Genomic DNA, 17,779 nt, shown 5'->3' on the forward strand with positions numbered 1-17,779 from the left:
CATGGCCAATGAACTACTTAACTATATATCAATGCCAATAGTTTTGTACAGAACTAAACAGCTCCTTTGGTGTTATGGCACTTGGACAGTCATACTGTTCCTTCACAAACTAGTTAAAAGCTGAGAATTGAATTTGCAAGCAGCGAAAAAAGAGAAAACAGTCTGATGGAACTGAAATGTGAGGAAATGGAGATTTAATGACAGCGGCCCTCAGTGGGTGCCGATAAGTGATAGTTAGACCACATCGAGCTCTCTGTAGGCGGATTTTCTCCATATTATTAAAAACAACTTCTGAACATAATGATTTTGACTTTATCCATCATTTCATCCTCTTCTCTTGGTGATTAGTTGAGTTTATGAACTTGATTGAATTTCGTGAAACAGTTAGGCTGTCTGTGTTTGACCAGTATTTTGGAGAGATCATCTTCCAGTTCTTGTTATAGTTCTATTTAGAGGTGCTTTTAGGGCTGAGATAAGACAGGCAGTTTGGCCCTGATTACTGATGTGCCTATTAGTTTTCTCTGTAATGGCTGCCCTGAGGATTAGCCGACAGAGTGTCAGCCTGTATTTAACCGTAATAACCCTTCATTTCGTCTCTGTGGCTGAGACTCCGGCTCCCCACCGTCCACATATGCTCTTTATCTATTCCATTATAATGAAAAAGAGAGTGTTAGAGAGAGCACCGTTCCATTCAAGGCAGGCGAGGACGATGTGTCAGCATCAAACACAATGTCAAAGATTTGGTGAGATGCTTTCAATGGGTTTATCACAAATTATCTATAAAGCCTCTTTGTTAGCTTCTACAATGTGGATGGTTTCGAAACATTACATCATACGCTCTGCTGTGAGCTTATCATTCATTACTGCTTCAGGATTAAAAGCATCGGATGGATTGTGTTGAGGGTTGAACATTCCCCTGCAAAATGACTCGTGTCACCGCCAGAAGTTGATCAATTTGGTTTTTAGACCTTTTGGAAAGTCTGTAAGGGCTGCAAGATTCAATTATTTATCAGCATTCATTTTAGCAAATGGCTAACCAGAAGCAGCCGGGGGGTGGCTGGGGTGGGCATTCTGCACACCCAGTGCTGTTTTGTTTTGTTTTATTCGACAATGCACAATACATACATTGCACCAGTAATAGCTGTAAGCCAATATGCACCAGCAGACCCAGGAGCAGTCGTCCAAGGAGGCAAACCAATCTAAGCACAACATCATGAACTTTGACCTGATGTCATTCCAACCAGAAACACGTGAATGTGAGGCAGCAAATATCTAAGACTGGCATCAATCCTCTCAGCTGCAGATTGTAAGGATGACATCTGAAATGTTGGACTTCTCCTTTAGGATGATTTAGCCAGGTTTTCTTGCAGTATTTTTTTTTTTTTGAGTGCTAAGCGGTGTAAAGGAATTAATTTTAAACTTACAGCTGAAAAGACATTTCAGGAAAATTAAGCAAAATAAAATACTGAACCCCTAATTGCTCCTGATGGCCCTGCGACGGACTGGCGACCTCTCCAGGGTGAACCCCGCCTCCCACCCAAAGTTAGCTAGGATAGGCTCCAGCCCCTGCAACCCTTAATGGAAAAGTGGTATTGAAAATGAATGGATGGATAAAATGACACGACAGAGCCTAACTACTTCAAAAACGTGTGTTATGGGTACTAACTCCATGAAAGGAGTTTGTAGCCAAGATGACCTAAATAATCCACCATAAGTAGCCTGATGATTAATAGGTGGAAGGACAGGTTGGGTATAATCAGCCACCACCTCTCTGGGCACCTGGGTTCAAAGCTCTCTTCCTATTTATGTGTTGATGTCCAGTATGTGTGACCCAAACACCCTAAACCTCAGTCCAGCCCGCCACTTTACTCCCACACGATACCCAGGCTTACTCATCCCTCTTGCAAGCATTCCCTGGCGCACACTCCTAAAAGTAAAGTGCTATTCTTGGAGCAAGGTAACAATCAACATGGCCGAGATCGTTAGCCTCAGTTTTCCCTACGGGCCAGACACAGAAAATAACTTTCCCTTTTCCCTGGCATCTGCAGATACTGGGGTAAATGAAGACATACAGCCCCCAGGTCCAGCGGCCTGCTCAAGGTAACCTCTGCTGTCAGCACACATTTACTAACGCCGCCTGTCGAGGGGAGGGGGCACGGGGAGAGGAGAAAATAATATGCCACCAAGGTAATGCCCCATGCGTGGTATATTAATAAATAAATACCTCTGCCTGATCCCATTTCATTTCCATGAGTAACTTCACAAAAGAGAAATGCACCTCCAGAGCCGTCCGCACAATAATTGCAGAGGGAACCTCGACGAGCAGCTGCCGTCCTGAAGGCTTCTACAAATCTACATCAGGCCGCGTGTTTGCTTTTGCATTAGCGGTTAATTTTATTGCAATCCACACTCGGCACAAGTGTCTAAATAATGTGCGTTGTCCTGCAAATATTACCACTCCAACGCTGTTAAAAAAGAATACACAAGAAAGCGGGATGTAAGCCAGGATAAATGGATCAATTACACTGATGCCTTTTTATTGCCTTCTAAACAGTATTTGCTCTTTACACCGTTTAGAAGAAGCCATCTGTGAGTCTTTATACGGTCTATCGGGATATTTAATTTATTTCCGATGAGGCCGACTGGCATTATTGACATCTGTTTTTCTAATCAATCCACAAGCATAAGGACAAGGAGTGAGTGTAGCAACAGAAGGCAGAGGCGCCGATGTTTCACCTCCCGTGACCCCGGTGTTATGAATCCATTTCCTTGACAACGGGAGATGTTTATGCGAGCTAGAGTTTGTATAATGAAGTTGGAGAATGAAGCTGAATGAATGTCAACAAGTCAGGGAGGAACTCTAATAATTACTAATTAAAACTGACTTGTGTTATTTGTCACAAGAAAACATTGCACAGCAAAATCTAATCAGCTCCCCCCAAAAATTTGAGTTCACTGTAATTTCAGGAACGTATTGCTGTCCCTGCATTAGTATGTAAATGATTTTGAGGAAAATGATGTGATATTTTCCAATTGCGATGTATTTATTTTGACAGTGTACTTTAGCCCACATTCTGAGTTGGCACATGTGTTGCCGTCGCTAGACGACCGTATTTGGTAGTGTAAGGCTTCAAGCGTAAATTAAATTGTACTAAATGTGCCTCTCAGTTTATTGCATTAACTGAATGATGTTTTTCATGGATACAAGCTTCTTTCAGTGTGTCAATTTGTCCATTTGCTAACATCGTAGCACCTGACACTTTCCTCTTTTACTTTATAAAAGCCAATACTCTCTTGACTCCTACAAACACGATTCATTTTCTTCCCATTAAACACATTTGAATATACAGTTTTATTTTATTTTTTAAAATTCTTATTCAAACACCTTCCCAGTCTTTGTTGTAGTTTGTGTTTTATTTCAACCTGCATTCCAACATGGAGGTTTTAACAGGACTGAATACCACTATGCATCATTATGGCTCTGTTTCCGTTGTGCAACCCTATGGTTGTTTATCAGATGCTCCCACACCACTCTTTGTTTTCATATTCCATGACTGACAGTCAGTCGTATTATGTCTATAAAGGAGAAAGATTAGCAGATTAGCGCTTTTGAGTGATGACAGGTTACTTGTCAGGTCAGCGACAAATATCGTTTCTAATTTTGAGCACAGAAATGGCCTCTCGCTGTAATATAATTCACGCGTCGTTCCCTGTTGTAATGGCACTTCTCTCTCACTGACACCATTAAGCTTATTACAATGTGAAGGTGTTTGGATATTGGCCTCCAAAGTCCTATTGACACACGACTGATGTTGCTTCGGTTCGACGATGACTGAGGGGCGTCACAGCGGTAGAGAAAGAAGGAGAGCTGATCTTTATTTCTCAAGTTAAAAAAAATACTAAATGGCTAAGAAACAGGATAAAAGTGAGCAGAATGTTCTAAAGAAACAACAAAAAAAAAGAAGGACTAATTAAATTAATCTGGACTAAATTAAACTAATCAGTCAGCATGATTGGCTGAGAGACACGGAGGGAATAAGTAAGTCTGATTGAGCTGCACACAATGGAAATGTTTGACCCACATCAAATAAATACCAGGAAATAATGGCACTCGAGTCCAAAAACAGGACACTCTCTGAGTGTAACATTGATATTTTAAGTACAAATGATTTCATGTCCAAACAGAAGAGTCCAAAACTGAATATCTCAGCGGTCCAGACGGGACTGTGACAGAGAGGCTTTGTGTGAGTCTGCAGTGTGTGTGACAAAGTCCGGGAGCAAATCCTGTGCTGCTTTGTTTTTTTTTTTGTTTTTTTTTTAAAGCAAAAGGTGCTAATGATAGACTAAACTGGGACATTTTAGAAAATTTGACACATAATTTATCATTCAAATTTTAGCCTCCTGTCATATTTAGTCCACGGGGAAGCATACTTTTACGGTAAAACAGGGAATGACAAAGCTATATTTGTAACCCATTTTGTATCTTTAATTCAGTTTCATTTCACCAGATTGGATCATCCCACACTATTTAATTCATTCTGATAAACAATGTGTGTCACTGTCAAGGACAGTTCAAAATACACCCGTTTATTTATTTCCTGGAGACTTTTAGCCACACTTTTCCTAACCTGAACTTGAACCCTGACCTGCAATGACCCAAAATTCAGCTTTTTCTCATCTTTTCTCCCCAGTTGCACATTCTGTCCCCAATTAATTTGATTCACCTCTGGTGTGTCCCTTCAATTGAACCACACACACACACACACACACACACACACACACACACACACACACACACACACACACACACACACACACACAGAGCAGGTACTGAATTAGACCTGTCATGTTTAAAGAACTAGAATTGGCTCGAACGTGACAGAATTCAAACCAATTATAGTTTTCTTCTTGCACACCAGGGAGGCTGAACACAAAGTTGCAACCTGGATCTGTTCCACTGATAATTAATGGAAGAGGAATGTAAGATGGATCTGCATTACTATAAAACCTCCCCAAATACAGCTCTTTGTCTGCTCCGTGGTGTCTTTACTTTGTTGGCCTAAATTTCATTCACGGAGAGCTACATTCTTGACCTGGTTACTCCAGTAACCTGGTTTTGAGTGAGCACATGTAAGAATAAGTGGGTTAGAATAAACTCTCTTATCACAAGTAACATGGGTACTCTTATATTAGCTTTGCGACTGTGGCACAGAAACGAGAGCATTGGGTTTTGCATTGCATCTTCAGTCTCACTTTGAAACCAAATTTTGGGAGCATTTGTTCCAAATGGAAGTCTCCGCAAGACCTCCTTGTCTGACCCACTAGAAGTTTCTGTTGATGTTTATGGGATCAGAGACGCCTCATGTCACCATGTTGTCTAAGCTAAGATGCCAGCCGTCAATATCTGGTTCTACCCAGGTTTGTCCAACAGCCCTGGGATGCCAGGCTATTACTGAAATAGGGCTTTTAGTTTGATTGCAATGGAAACGCGTCAAACTTGCAGCGAGACCATTGACATTTGGTTACTAACCCCGGTTCTCTGAAAACAGGGTGAGGTAGAAAACTGAAATCTTAAAGCATAAACAAATGCTTAGCTAAATCAGCACACAGCTATAGCTAATTGTGGCCGGTGTTAGCAGTATTTCAGTATCAAAATCCATTGTGATCTGAGCAGTCTGTTACAGGTCCTTTCCACAGCAGCCATTTTGACATGACACTGCAAGGAAACCTTTAAAATGAATTCTAGCTCCATTCTGTTTAGCCAGTGGCACTGGACCATTCTAATTTGACCATTTACACCTGTGTTTTTCTCGTTACAAACTGTCAAAATAGCTGTCATGAAAAGGGGATAAATGTTGCTCCATGAATGAAGTAAAGCTACGGCTACATGAACTGCAACTACAGAACTACAACAACCATGACTTCAGTGTGACCACAGTTACCCCCTCGTGTGTCCTCTGGTTTTGGCATCAAAACAAAAACCGAAGTCTCATTTTACCACTCTTTTAAAACACATAAATGCTTCCAAATTCACAAATACGTGTTCGTTTGGGTTTTTTTTACCAACTATGTGCTAACTTACTTCCTGGCGGTACGAGTAAATACTGTACGGCCTAGGAAAATTCACATCTAGTCTCTTTAAATGTGTGAACAGTAAATCAGGAGTGAGTGCACAACAGTGGAGTGCAGATAAATGCATAGAACTCCTTCTACATGTTTTTAGCATTTTGTCTGTGTATGTGTCAAATGCAATACTATTCTTGTGCTCAACATCACACCAGACCATCACTTCATGAACTCTACAACATGTGAAGGAACGATTACACTTATAACCCATCAGATGGAGTGTTTTGGGTGAGACAGTGGCTCCATGCATTTTTTAGAGACCTGTTCTGCAGATGGAAGCATTCTACCTGTTTTCCAGAGCTGAAGTGACAGGCAACATGGCAGAGAGAGGCTAAATGGAAGATTACACGCGAGCTTCTCCTCTCTGCCTATACTTTGTTTCCTTTCTCTTGCTCTGTTTTCACTGTGTATTGCTTCTTCCTGTCCCAACCGACATTTTGTCTTTCTTCCCATCTTTCCCCTACATCGTCTCCCGTCTTCTATCTTGCTCCCCCTCAGCCTCCTCCTCCTCTCTCTGTCTGACAGCAGTAGGGCTCCTTTGGGAGGTAATTAGGAAAAACTCAACAGACACACACAGAGCAGCTGCTGAAAACAAGACATTCAATACTTTCTACTTTTCCTTGCTGCGTTACAATAGCAAAAAGCTGCTGTGAGTCAGTGAGGGGAGGTAGGGTATGCAGAAACTACCAGGGCATCTTTAGGGAATGATGTCAGGGAGAAAAATGCTGCTTTGGTAAGCCCAAACCTTAATGCAGTGAGGTCCCTGATGCAAGTTTCAAATTACTTGCACCTGCACTTGTGTCACTCACAGGCAAAGGGTCTCTGTGTTGTCTTGTCGAGCAAATTGGCAGCTCCGACTCCAAAACTAGCACTCAAAGTGAAGGTGACATAAAAACCGAGAATGAGGCTATTCAAATGAGACACATCTCAGTAATCTAGGACAAAGATAAAGTTGCTTTTCTTCCTTCAAGCAATTTGCTCACTTGGTTGATGTAGAAAAACTGCATGTTACTGGCTTTGCGCCCATTGATCTGCAGGCTAGTAAACAAAACCATAGGATGAATCTGCAATAGATGCACCTGATGGTTATTTTGCTTTCAATGAAACCATCTCCTGCCCTCTGGGAAGATTTCAAGTGTTCTTCATCAAGCTGGCTGGTCGTTTTGTGCCCACTCTGCACGCTAGGAGTGACCTAGTTGAAGTGTCTCTTTTCAGAGCAAAGGCTAAGGCTAATCATTCAACGGTGGTGTTGAACAGGGCCGGATTTTCACTTCAAGCCATAACCGTCAAGCTAAAACCTGATGCAAATGTTGAGGAAGTAGCTGATTTTAGGTTCCTGTGGAATGCATTGCATTAATGGTTTCCGGTGACCTGAGCATGAGCTCTGCTTCGGTCTGATTTCTTTCCACAAATTAAGTGCCTTTGTGGTGAGCACTTAAGCTACAGTAATTACAATCCAGAGCAACAGACAGTCATATCCTGATATATTAAGACTCACACTTTTGGGACATGAATGGAACTTCCACAAGTGGCAATATCCAAATCCATTCTATCCAAACAACTGTTGGAAAGCCTTGAGTCCCTGTGACAGCCGCTGTAACTGCTCAGCTGCAGCCTGCTCAGTGCTGCCTCTATTGGGCAGAAGATGCAGCAACGTACTACTAAAAATATAGATGAATTATTTCCTTTAATATTTTTTTTATGAGTGTCCAATGACAGGATTTTCAGGGACTATGAGATGGGGGTTACATCCCAATTCATCAGTTCGTCATTACACCCTCTGACTTGTGAACTTTTTCTGAGCAAGTTATTTTTTAAATAGTTGTTATTGTTATGGACTTTTCAGTGAAGCTGAGTTTTGATTTTTGCATACTTTGCCTTCCTTATACGGTCATTTTTCATAAATGTGCTCATTCCTCTGGTCTTATATTTCCTATTTCTGTTTTATTTTGAAATCCTCTCCCACTCCCGTTGTTCCTGCATTCGTCTGTTTCCCCTCCCCCTTTTCTGTGATAGCATTTCTTCATCAATCACCATCAGCCACCGCTCTATCCGATCCTTCGTCATGGTCATGTTCTCCCGCCTGTTTCCTGTTGTGTCATTAGTGGAGTTTATGTTTTCTTCTTTCTTCTTTTGTGCTCCTTGTTTTTCATTCACGTGGTTCCCTCAACCTTTAGCATTTCAAAGTTTCGTTTTGGGGAATTATTCACTGAAGTCTTCGATTCCGTGGGTCCACATTCTTCCATCACCACCAAACCTGACAAATGTAGCAGGAGACTGTCAATTACATGGACAGTACAGAGGGCGGGTCACTGGTGTAATGTTACAGTGTGTGTTAGTTTGGCTGAAGATAAATTCGTGCTATTAGACAACACTGAGGAATGTTTGCAGTGTTTCTAATTCAGCTGTCCTCCATGTGGGATGGGTTATTACCTCACACGGAAATTAAATATTCATTCACAGCTGAGCTTTCTACCTCCCATCCGCCCTCAACTATAACACTGGAGATTCTCCACAAGTGTTTAGAATATAGGCCAGAAATGTCATCCGTCTCTGCCACAAGAGCCTCTAAGTTAAGAGTGATATGATTCCCTTCTAATACAAACAATCGATCATCTCAAATGGTATCTCAGTGCACTTATAATATATCAATACACTCCAGAAGCTTTTACAACAAGCTCCCTGTGAGAAAACACTTCCTGACGGTGGTGAGGAAAAACTATTGGGTTGAAAGACAAATAAAGAGAAACCAGCACTTTGCCAACTAGAAAATCTTTGATGTTGTATTTTCACACGGAACAAATAAAAGCATCGAATAGCTGGGACAACATTCTTCGACTATTAAACTCGACATTCTTCTTTCTATTCTCAGCCTATAAAAGATATATAGCACAATGATGCTAATGTTTTGTTGCAGGCTGCTGAAGATGGATGGATGGTCATGCTGAAGCATAGCGAGGATGAATGGATAGCTTTTCTGCAGAGCGGAGAAAAGGGATGGATGGTCAGGCTGTGTCACAGCGCAGAGGAACAGGCTGAGGATGGATGACTCACCTTCTCTGTCTTTGTGGACTTAAGGAACAGACAGGACAAACATATTTGGATTGTTTCCAAAAGACTGGCACCGATTGCCTTTGGTCACAAAGGCAAGTGACGACAGCTATTTTAAACCGAGCTTTGTATCCGGTAGCCATGTACATCCTTCACACTCTGTTGAGCGTCGACTCATTGCTGGGCTGTATTTGCTGCTCTTGTACAAAGTGTCGGCTGTTCTCATAAATTGGTGGGAATGTTCATAAATGTTCAGCAAGTGGTGTCTGTGTAAATTCAATTACGTCCACGCTGCAAGCCAAAGAAAACCCTAATAAATTTGTTGTAAAAAGACATTGCAGGAGAGAAATACAGTCGAGGATGGAACAGGAAGTGCTCCTGAGCAAGACCAATGACATCTTTCTTTGTTTCTGGAGTCCACGTGAGCGCTGATCTCTGTACATGGACGACCACGTCAGCTTCATTTGATATATTTTTCTGTTATCCCAAACTTCATCTTGTTAGCGGGATCAAGAAACTCAAGCTTCTTTATGTTTTACTACAGAGCATTCAGAGCGCACATACCTCTGCCAGGGAGAAGAGCACAGCTCTTAGCTACATCCAGCCAAAGACCCAGAGGAGTCTTCCGAATCCAAGATCTACATTTTCACTTGTTTCTTGTATTATTATCCATCCTTCCACCTATGGTGCCATCAAAACCTGTCATTAGTTTTTGAAATATCTTTCTTCAAAGCAATTCATTTTGATGCACAAATTATCCAGCTCCACAACACACTGCACATTTTTCATTATACACACACCTGCAATTTTCCAGTAGTTTCCGATAAATGGATGAGAAACTTGAGCACTGTTCTGGTTCACACAGTTTCTCTGCCTCAACACTTAAGGGGGACTTAAGGGTACATTAATAATGTGAGTGCTGAATAAGCATGACTTAAGCATAATTAATCGTTTATTAACGTGCTTTTTGACCCTTATTGTAAAGTTGGGACCATGTATTCCTATACCCCACCCAAACCTCCCTCGGGTTTCCATCCATATTTGTCGTAACCTGTCAGGTTAACATGGACACCACCGACTACATTAATTGTTACTTAACCATTATTTAAACTTCGTTGATGTATCCTTGTAAAGTGTCACGAAAATTGATGCAGTAGTTTCCGTTTCATCCTACCAACAGAAAATCAGACGACACTGAAAATATAACCTTGAAGAAGTGTTTTTGTAATTGAAACGATGATTTGAGATGGGAAATGTCAAAGGTGAATCCCACTTTCACCATCAACTTGTCCCAATGTTGTGTGTATAAAATATACATGTGTGCTGACTGAGCAGCGTACTTGGAAAGTGGTCAGCAGTGACGTTATTATGCACAATTTGTAGTATAATGGGTTAAAAGTAGCAGCACGGTCCTTTGGTGAGCGTGTACATTCTTACTCCTCTCAGCGGCGGCTCAGATCAGAGAGATGTTTGAATGATTTATGATAAGATGTTCATGCTGCTGCTTTGGGTTCCTGGATGTGATGCAGGCAGGCAGGATAGCTGCTGTACTCATCTTCGGCTAAGATGAAAGCCCCCATTTTTTTGGCCACCGATCGGATTGTGTCGACATCTCTCCAGCGGCACCGTCTCACCGCAACTGACTGGTAATAATCCACAGTTTCCCACTTAACCTGTGAGGGGAAAGAGGTGAGCTTTAAGTGTTGACACAGCGGGTCAAAGCCAGGATTGGCGGCAGTCATTTCATTTCCAATCCATAAAGCCTTCAGTATTCCTGTTCAATTTGGTGATACAGCACCTCTGGGGGGATAGCGGTGTAATGCAGGTGAATTTATAGGGCTCAGCGAAACAAGCTGCGGGAATGGAGTCAGCATGGAAATAAATAGTTGTTGTTTTTTTAAAGCCCTTTCAAAGGCAAATCTAGAATAACAACTTGCGTGCGGGGTTTATGTTCTCGGAGGTGCTTACTTGGCCTTACATGGTTCACAGCAAATGTCTGGTGTGAGTGCAGAAGCAGGGGGCTGATACACCTCCGCTGGTAGTCATTTGAATAATATGTGCAGGGAGTCGCTTGACTGGATCCAAACTACTAGGGGGGGAAAGTGCCAAATCATTAAGTTATTTAATAGTTCATTGAGTCTCTACAGTTGGCTGGTAATTAAACAACAGTCGATCAATGTGAGGAGGGGAGGAATGGATGACATTAAGCAGATGAGATGGTCTTAACCCCTGAAAACTGCACGATCAACTGATTGGCAATTAATGTTCTCACCAGCTGCCTCTGATGAAAACGACTTTGAGAGCGTAAACTTTCCAGCGATACTGACACAGACACTTTACAGATAATGAAAATGCGAGTAGGGCAGCACGGTGGTGCAGTGGTCAGCACTGTCGCCTCCCGGCAAGAAGGTTCCGGGTTCAAGTCCCAGCTCCAGCACAGGATCTTTCTGTGTGGAGTCTGCATGTTCTCCCTGTTCAAGAGGGGACGAGGCTGATTGATACTCTAAATTGACCGTAGGTGTGACTGTGAATGTGAATGGTTGTCTGTCTCTATGTGTTGGCCCTGTGATGGACTGGTGACCTGTCCTGGGTGAACCCTGCCTCTCACTTTCTCACAGAAACTAAGTGAAATGACTTCTTAGCACAGCAGACCTGTGGAAACAAGGTCAGAGGAAATCAATTAACTCCATTTTGTGTTGAGCACAAGTTTCCTGATTCAAAAATTTCCCTCAATGGCTGGTGGTTACTGTTGTTAAAGCACAAGAAAGGTCATGTCTCTGGGGGTCGGGAGGGGGGTCTGACTCAGGTGATGTCTTGAGCCTACATTTTTGCAGTGAGGGAAGATTGTTTGGTGCCTTTTACCAAACTGAAATGTTTTCCAGAGCACCTGAACCAATTGCACAACAAGGGACAGGTGCAGAACATGAGGGCAGCTCAGGTGAGGGCGGGAGCAGACGACAGGAACAAGGCTGAGGCAGCGAAGACGGATCCACTGACAAGACACAGCTGGAGGTGATAATAGACACGACGTGTTCGGAAACAAGCGGCAACAGACGGCGTCATGACATCAATAACCGCCAACAGCGATATGTTCCACCAGGACAAAAGCATCCTAATCGACTCTCCGTGGCGTTCACATGGAGGTGCCAAACGGCGAGTTGTGCCTCCACCACGTGAGGCGTTGGTGTTAAAAGCTTGTGTTCATTTCACCTATTTGGAAGAAATCAAGTCTCCAATTACAGTTAGCACAGCAACGATCCACACAGCCTTCCCATCTGGTGTATAAAGTAACACCACACATTTACCTGGAGAGTAAATATTAATGCAGAGGTCCAGGACATAATAAGAAAGTTTGACGTACGCAAACAGAGATTTCTGCTGCAATAGTAACAGATTTTTACGTATCTTTTTAAGCAGTTTAATGTACCTTTTGCTGTTTATTGGGTTTGCAAAATCCAGCCTATACTTTATGTAATTGCAGTCATATTAGAAGATTTATAGCATATAATTTAAATAAAAGTTTAAAATGACCTGCCGCATTCAGAGTCATTTCTAATCAAATCGCCTATAGGCTAATCATTCCATCCCGCTTACCCTGTTTAGGAATGCAGGGGGGCTGGAGCCTATCCCAGCAGCCTTTGGGCAAGAGGACAGGTCACCAGTCCATCACAGGGTCAACACATAGAGACAGACAACCATTCACACTCACAGTCACACCTACGGTCAATTTAGAGTATCAATCAGCCTCGTCCCCTCTTGATGTCTTTGGACTGTGGGAGGAAGCTGGAGTACCAGAGAGAACCCACACAGGAACAGGGAGAACATGCAGACTCACCCAGAAAGATCCTGTGCCCGAGCCGGGGTTCGAACCCAGAACCTTCTTGCTGTGAGGCGACAGCGCTGACCACTGCACCACCGTGCCGCCCCAACAATAATTGTTTTGAAAGTGTATTTCTTTGGTCGCTGAGTTTTATGATTTAACAAGTGAACCATCATGTTTTATTGCAGGTAGATAAAGGGCAAAATATTGCATCATAAATTTCTTAAATTTCAGCATTAATATGAAAGGAACAGGATGAATGTGAAAACAAAATTTACTGAGGTTTTAAAATTTTTTTAACCGCACTAATTGGACCATGCAAATACGATGCTGGCACAGGGGTTGGTGGGACCAGACAGCAGCAGAATCCGGCTCAGACCAGAAACCAGCGTACAGTTGAGATCAATCAGCTCTGATGATTTGGACAATAAAAACACAGCTTGAGTCAATGTCGCTTTGCTAATTTGCCATGGTCATGTCTTTTGTAATGATCCGCCGGTCACAAGCGGCGCCTGATCAATCGAGATAATCCACAATGTGTGTGTTTGTTCAGGATAAATAATCCATGTATCTATGTGTAGTACAGAGCAGCCTCTCTAGAGTTTGTGCACAAATGCCCCTGGTTGTTTAGACTTGTTGCTTTTTCTTACTACTCATGCTTGAGGTGGGTTGCTGAGCAAAGCACTTTGTACAGATATTGTACATTAATATCCATATGTGAACGTGTGATTTATGGACGCATTAAGGGGAAGAGTCACAAGCGTCTTTGTTGTATTTAAAGTTACAGCGTATCCTATTTTCATGTAAATTAGAGCCCCCTACATTCAAGCCCTCACCCAACAAGTCCTCACACTTTTCATTAAGCTCACTGCCAGAAGGGAAAGCTCTGAGGTTGTGTGTGTGTTTGATGCCGTTACCACTCTGAGGGCAGGATGAAGCAAAAAAGTAGCGATGGCCACTTCCTGTTAGCCCAATGCTAACCTGAATGGGGTATTGTGTAACTTTTCTAGACTTTCCAAATGTTATCAGACCGAATTGATCAAATTGTGTGAAATGAGTCACTTCAGGGTTGTCCGATGCTTAAAGTACTTTCATACCCCAGTTTACAGCAGCGTAGGCTACAGCAGAAATAGCTGCGCCCAGTTAGCCCAATGCTAACATGAAAGAGGAGTAAATTCATTGAAAGATGTGTAATACTCATTTTACCCTCCTTTTACAGCACTTTGTTTTAAGTATTTGTGCCTGCCAGAAGGTGGAGACAAATGTTCCACACGACAGCTGAAGTGCTACAATGTTGAAATAATTCAAATGCCTTCACCAAGCTCGCGAGCTAACTTGCCTCTGTGCTACAGCAACTAGCTCCTCTTTAGCAGCGCGTTGTCTTTGAGTCCTCAACAAATATTCTGTTCCTCTTCAGATGAAAAATGTCGATTATACCAGGGAGTAGATTGGATGTTTGAACTCTCATTTCCAGTGAAGCACAGGGCAAACCCGGTTGTTCAACTCACACAGTGATGATGACGACGATGATGGAATAACTTGAAAGCCGTTAATGAAATAAAGGATTCTGAGCACAGGGTCCAATCCTCCGCAGGGCAGACGGCGTATTGATCATAAACAGGGCGGTCCCATGAAACAGCTGAAAGGTCAAAGCGGCGGGATGCTGTCTGCAAAATATGAAAATCTCCAACTTATCTGTGATTATAATCACAGTGCACCACCTCATCTGTTGCCTGCAGGCAATTAGCATCTGAATGAGAATATGTCAGATGGAGAAAATTAATTTCATAATGGAACATGATACATGGTTAATAAACTCACAGACGTACAGCAGAAAGACAGAGAATAATACGAATCCATGGCAGAATGTGTAAAAAAACAGACCCGTGATCAAAACTGTAATGTTTCTTTAAACTTGATCTCCTGACGACACACCACGTACGTCTCCCTCACCTCTTTGCACTCATTTCCTTCATCCCTTCACGTTCTTCTCGCTAAATCAAACTCACAGGTACACATTCATCACGTCAAAAGGCACAAGTTCAGTTTGTCTAATTCTCACATCCTCAGGTGCTGTGTTTCTAATTAATGGGAAAAAAAAAGGGAGAAAAGAAATAACAGCAGAGAAATTAAATTTCCCCGTTCAGTGAAAAACCAACCAGCTTCGATACCAACTTGAAGGAAAATGGTGGTGGTGCACGATCTGGGACATATTTCCCAACACGAAGGAGGATGGAAACGACTGCTGGGGACCAACATTATCTGAAACATTCAACTATTGAGCTAGCAAACCATGTGTAATCACACAAGGTGATTATCCACGTCAATGTCTGTCCACCCTGAGCGCTTGTTTTGCCAGTGACAGGCTCAGATTATTATTACTGTTATCAGTGTCTGACATCACCGACTATTGACAGGGACAACATCTATCATCTCCACCAAAAAAAAAAAAAAAAAAAAAAAAGTTGATTTACATCTCAAACTAACGCCTTTTTTCCTTCAGAACTTTAAATTTGAATGCCAGAATAAATCAATATATCTCTACACAGTTCATTCATCCCATGAAAGGAAAGTTGGTGAAGATAACGATCTTTCATTTTAAAGATAACATTAACCAGACATTAACATTCCTTGGTGAAAGATTAATATCATGTTAACATCATTGATGTGTTGTTAGTCATCTGCAAATGTTTAGATAAGCATGAAACATTCATGAACAAGAGTTTAACTAATGATTTGTTAATATTTAATGAATGAGGCTCCTTCCTCGTCTCTTACAAATGAGGTGTAAATGTTACTGAATCATTTAAAAAGTCATTATGTGCCCTCAGCTAATCGATCACATCCAGATGACTCAAGATTCAACACCTGGCTTTTTGCATCTTTATATAATCTCAAGTGCAAACAATCCATCACGGGAGAATGCGTTTCCAATCATTTGTCTTTTTTTTCCCAAAGGTAAAGCATCTTTAGGCTGCCCTTCAACTCTTCATGTGCCAAGGAAGCGTCATACAATTTTTATTCATTTTTCTTTACTTGTTTTTTTTTTCCCCTTTGTTTGTTTAGCAGTTCATGAATATTATGTGTTTATTCCGTTATGTGTCACCAGAAAAACAAAATAAGAACATGAAGTAGGCACTGTTTAGATCTTAAGTCAAATCCAAAAAAGTTTCCATCTCGCTGTCACTTCTGCCTCTTTGATCTTCTCCTGCCAGGATGAAAGAGAACTCAGCCAGAGAGAAAGAAGTCATCTTCTATCACCAGAAAGAAAACAAGTCGCAGATGGCAGTCAGTGAATCTAGTGGGAGAGCTCTCTCTCATTCTGTCTGTCTGTCTGTCTGTCTCCCTGCCAGCATCATTCCTCCTTGTTTCCTGTATTGTTAGCTGGACTCTTGACCTGCTGCCTGGCCATTCAGAGCCACTGGGCCGGCAGAAAGTAATCAAAGTTGCGTGTGTGTGTGTGTGAGAGAGAGAGAGAGAGAGAGAGAGAGAAAAAGGATGCGGGGTTGCTGAGGATAGCGGGCTGTGTCCTAGAGATGGATGGCTGAGAAAAAAAAGAGGAAGATCTGTGCCGTCCTGAAGTCAATCTGCGTTGCTTCCAAAGGAGAGCGAGAAGAGAGTATCACCTCAGGGCACCCTGCCTCTGCTGAACTCTATTAATAAACATTCAGTTTTTACAGGGATGGAAATCAATACTCACAGGCGTTGACTTCCCTATAGCCTCCCCAACTGCTAAGGACATGCTTGACAGTTTGGTTGAGTTTCTAAAATTACACATTGTGCAGGTCTATTCAGGCGTATTCACACTAATCTGAAAAGAATGCTGACCTGTATTGAATATTTACAATACAGATGATCAAAAAAAAGAGCGGGCTCTGCATATGCAAATAACGCCACCGACCCGCTGGTGTCTCGGACGTCAACAACAGCTCTCGCTTGGCTGATCGCATTGATCAACTGCCATTCTTAAAGCACTCACCGTGATGAACTACACATCGGTCCGGTCTGTGCCCCCAATGACTAAAGGCCATAAAATGTTAGTGAGGATGATGTGAATGTGCGGTCTGCTCTGATTGGTCGGCCCCGAGGAAGCAACTACCGGCAGCTTCACTTCTGCCATGAATGAACACTTATCGCCACGGTGACTCGAAAACTTCACCGCCACTCACGTTAGAGCATCAGATCCACGTGAAACTGAACCGTATCGGTCTGCTCAGCTGTTTTCTGTCGGGATGTGGAAAGTTGAAGCTTTCTATCCACTTCACAATGCCAAACTGCGCAAAAGAGCATTCTGGTAGTAGCTGAGAGTCACTGTAGTTTTAAAAGGGCATCAACTGCCACTAATTATTAATAGTAAGTCTTTATGATTGAACATGTTGTATTAAAGTTCTCTGCGGTGTCCAAAGTCTACTTGAATACACCCGTGAACCGTCCGTTGGTTAGGGTTATCGCTACTTGCGCTGTCGAGCTGCGGTACTTGCATCTCCAGCTGATAGCGTCATGTCAATATAGTCGCATTCTTCCAGTAAACTTTAAAGGATGTAATGAGATTGCAATTGTTGAATCAGAGCCAGCATTTAGAATCCAGGATTTGCATGAGGTACCATGGGGGCCAACAGAATGTCAAATTAACAATGCGCCTGACACATATTTTAATTGACATTTACTGTAAAAATTCAAGTGATTCTGTTTTGTGTAAGACTGATTCCTGGTGATCAACCTAAGGTGAATATTTATGATTGACTCGCATGTCATTTTGACATGCCAACACATTCACCTTAA

The 17,779-nt window shown here is 42.2% G+C and overlaps 1 long non-coding RNA gene across 1 annotated transcript; it reads right to left on the reverse strand.

Moving 5' to 3' along the window:
• Positions 1-8,174: 8,174 nt before the first annotated feature.
• LOC147256379 (uncharacterized) lies at positions 8,175-14,743 on the reverse strand. Its single transcript, XR_015117757.1, has 4 exons — positions 14,506-14,743; positions 10,615-10,850; positions 9,742-9,858; positions 8,175-8,383 (listed from the first exon to the last, which is right to left on the reverse strand). It is a non-coding gene; the product is annotated as an uncharacterized LOC147256379 (long non-coding RNA).
• Between the last annotated feature and the right edge of the window lie 3,036 nt (positions 14,744-17,779).

This window comes from Aulostomus chinensis, chromosome 9 (genome assembly GCF_037954235.1).
Source record: "Aulostomus chinensis isolate RoL2024-O1b breed Wild chromosome 9, RoL_Achi_v1.0, whole genome shotgun sequence".
Classification (NCBI taxonomy): Eukaryota; Metazoa; Chordata; class Actinopteri; order Syngnathiformes; family Aulostomidae; genus Aulostomus; species Aulostomus chinensis.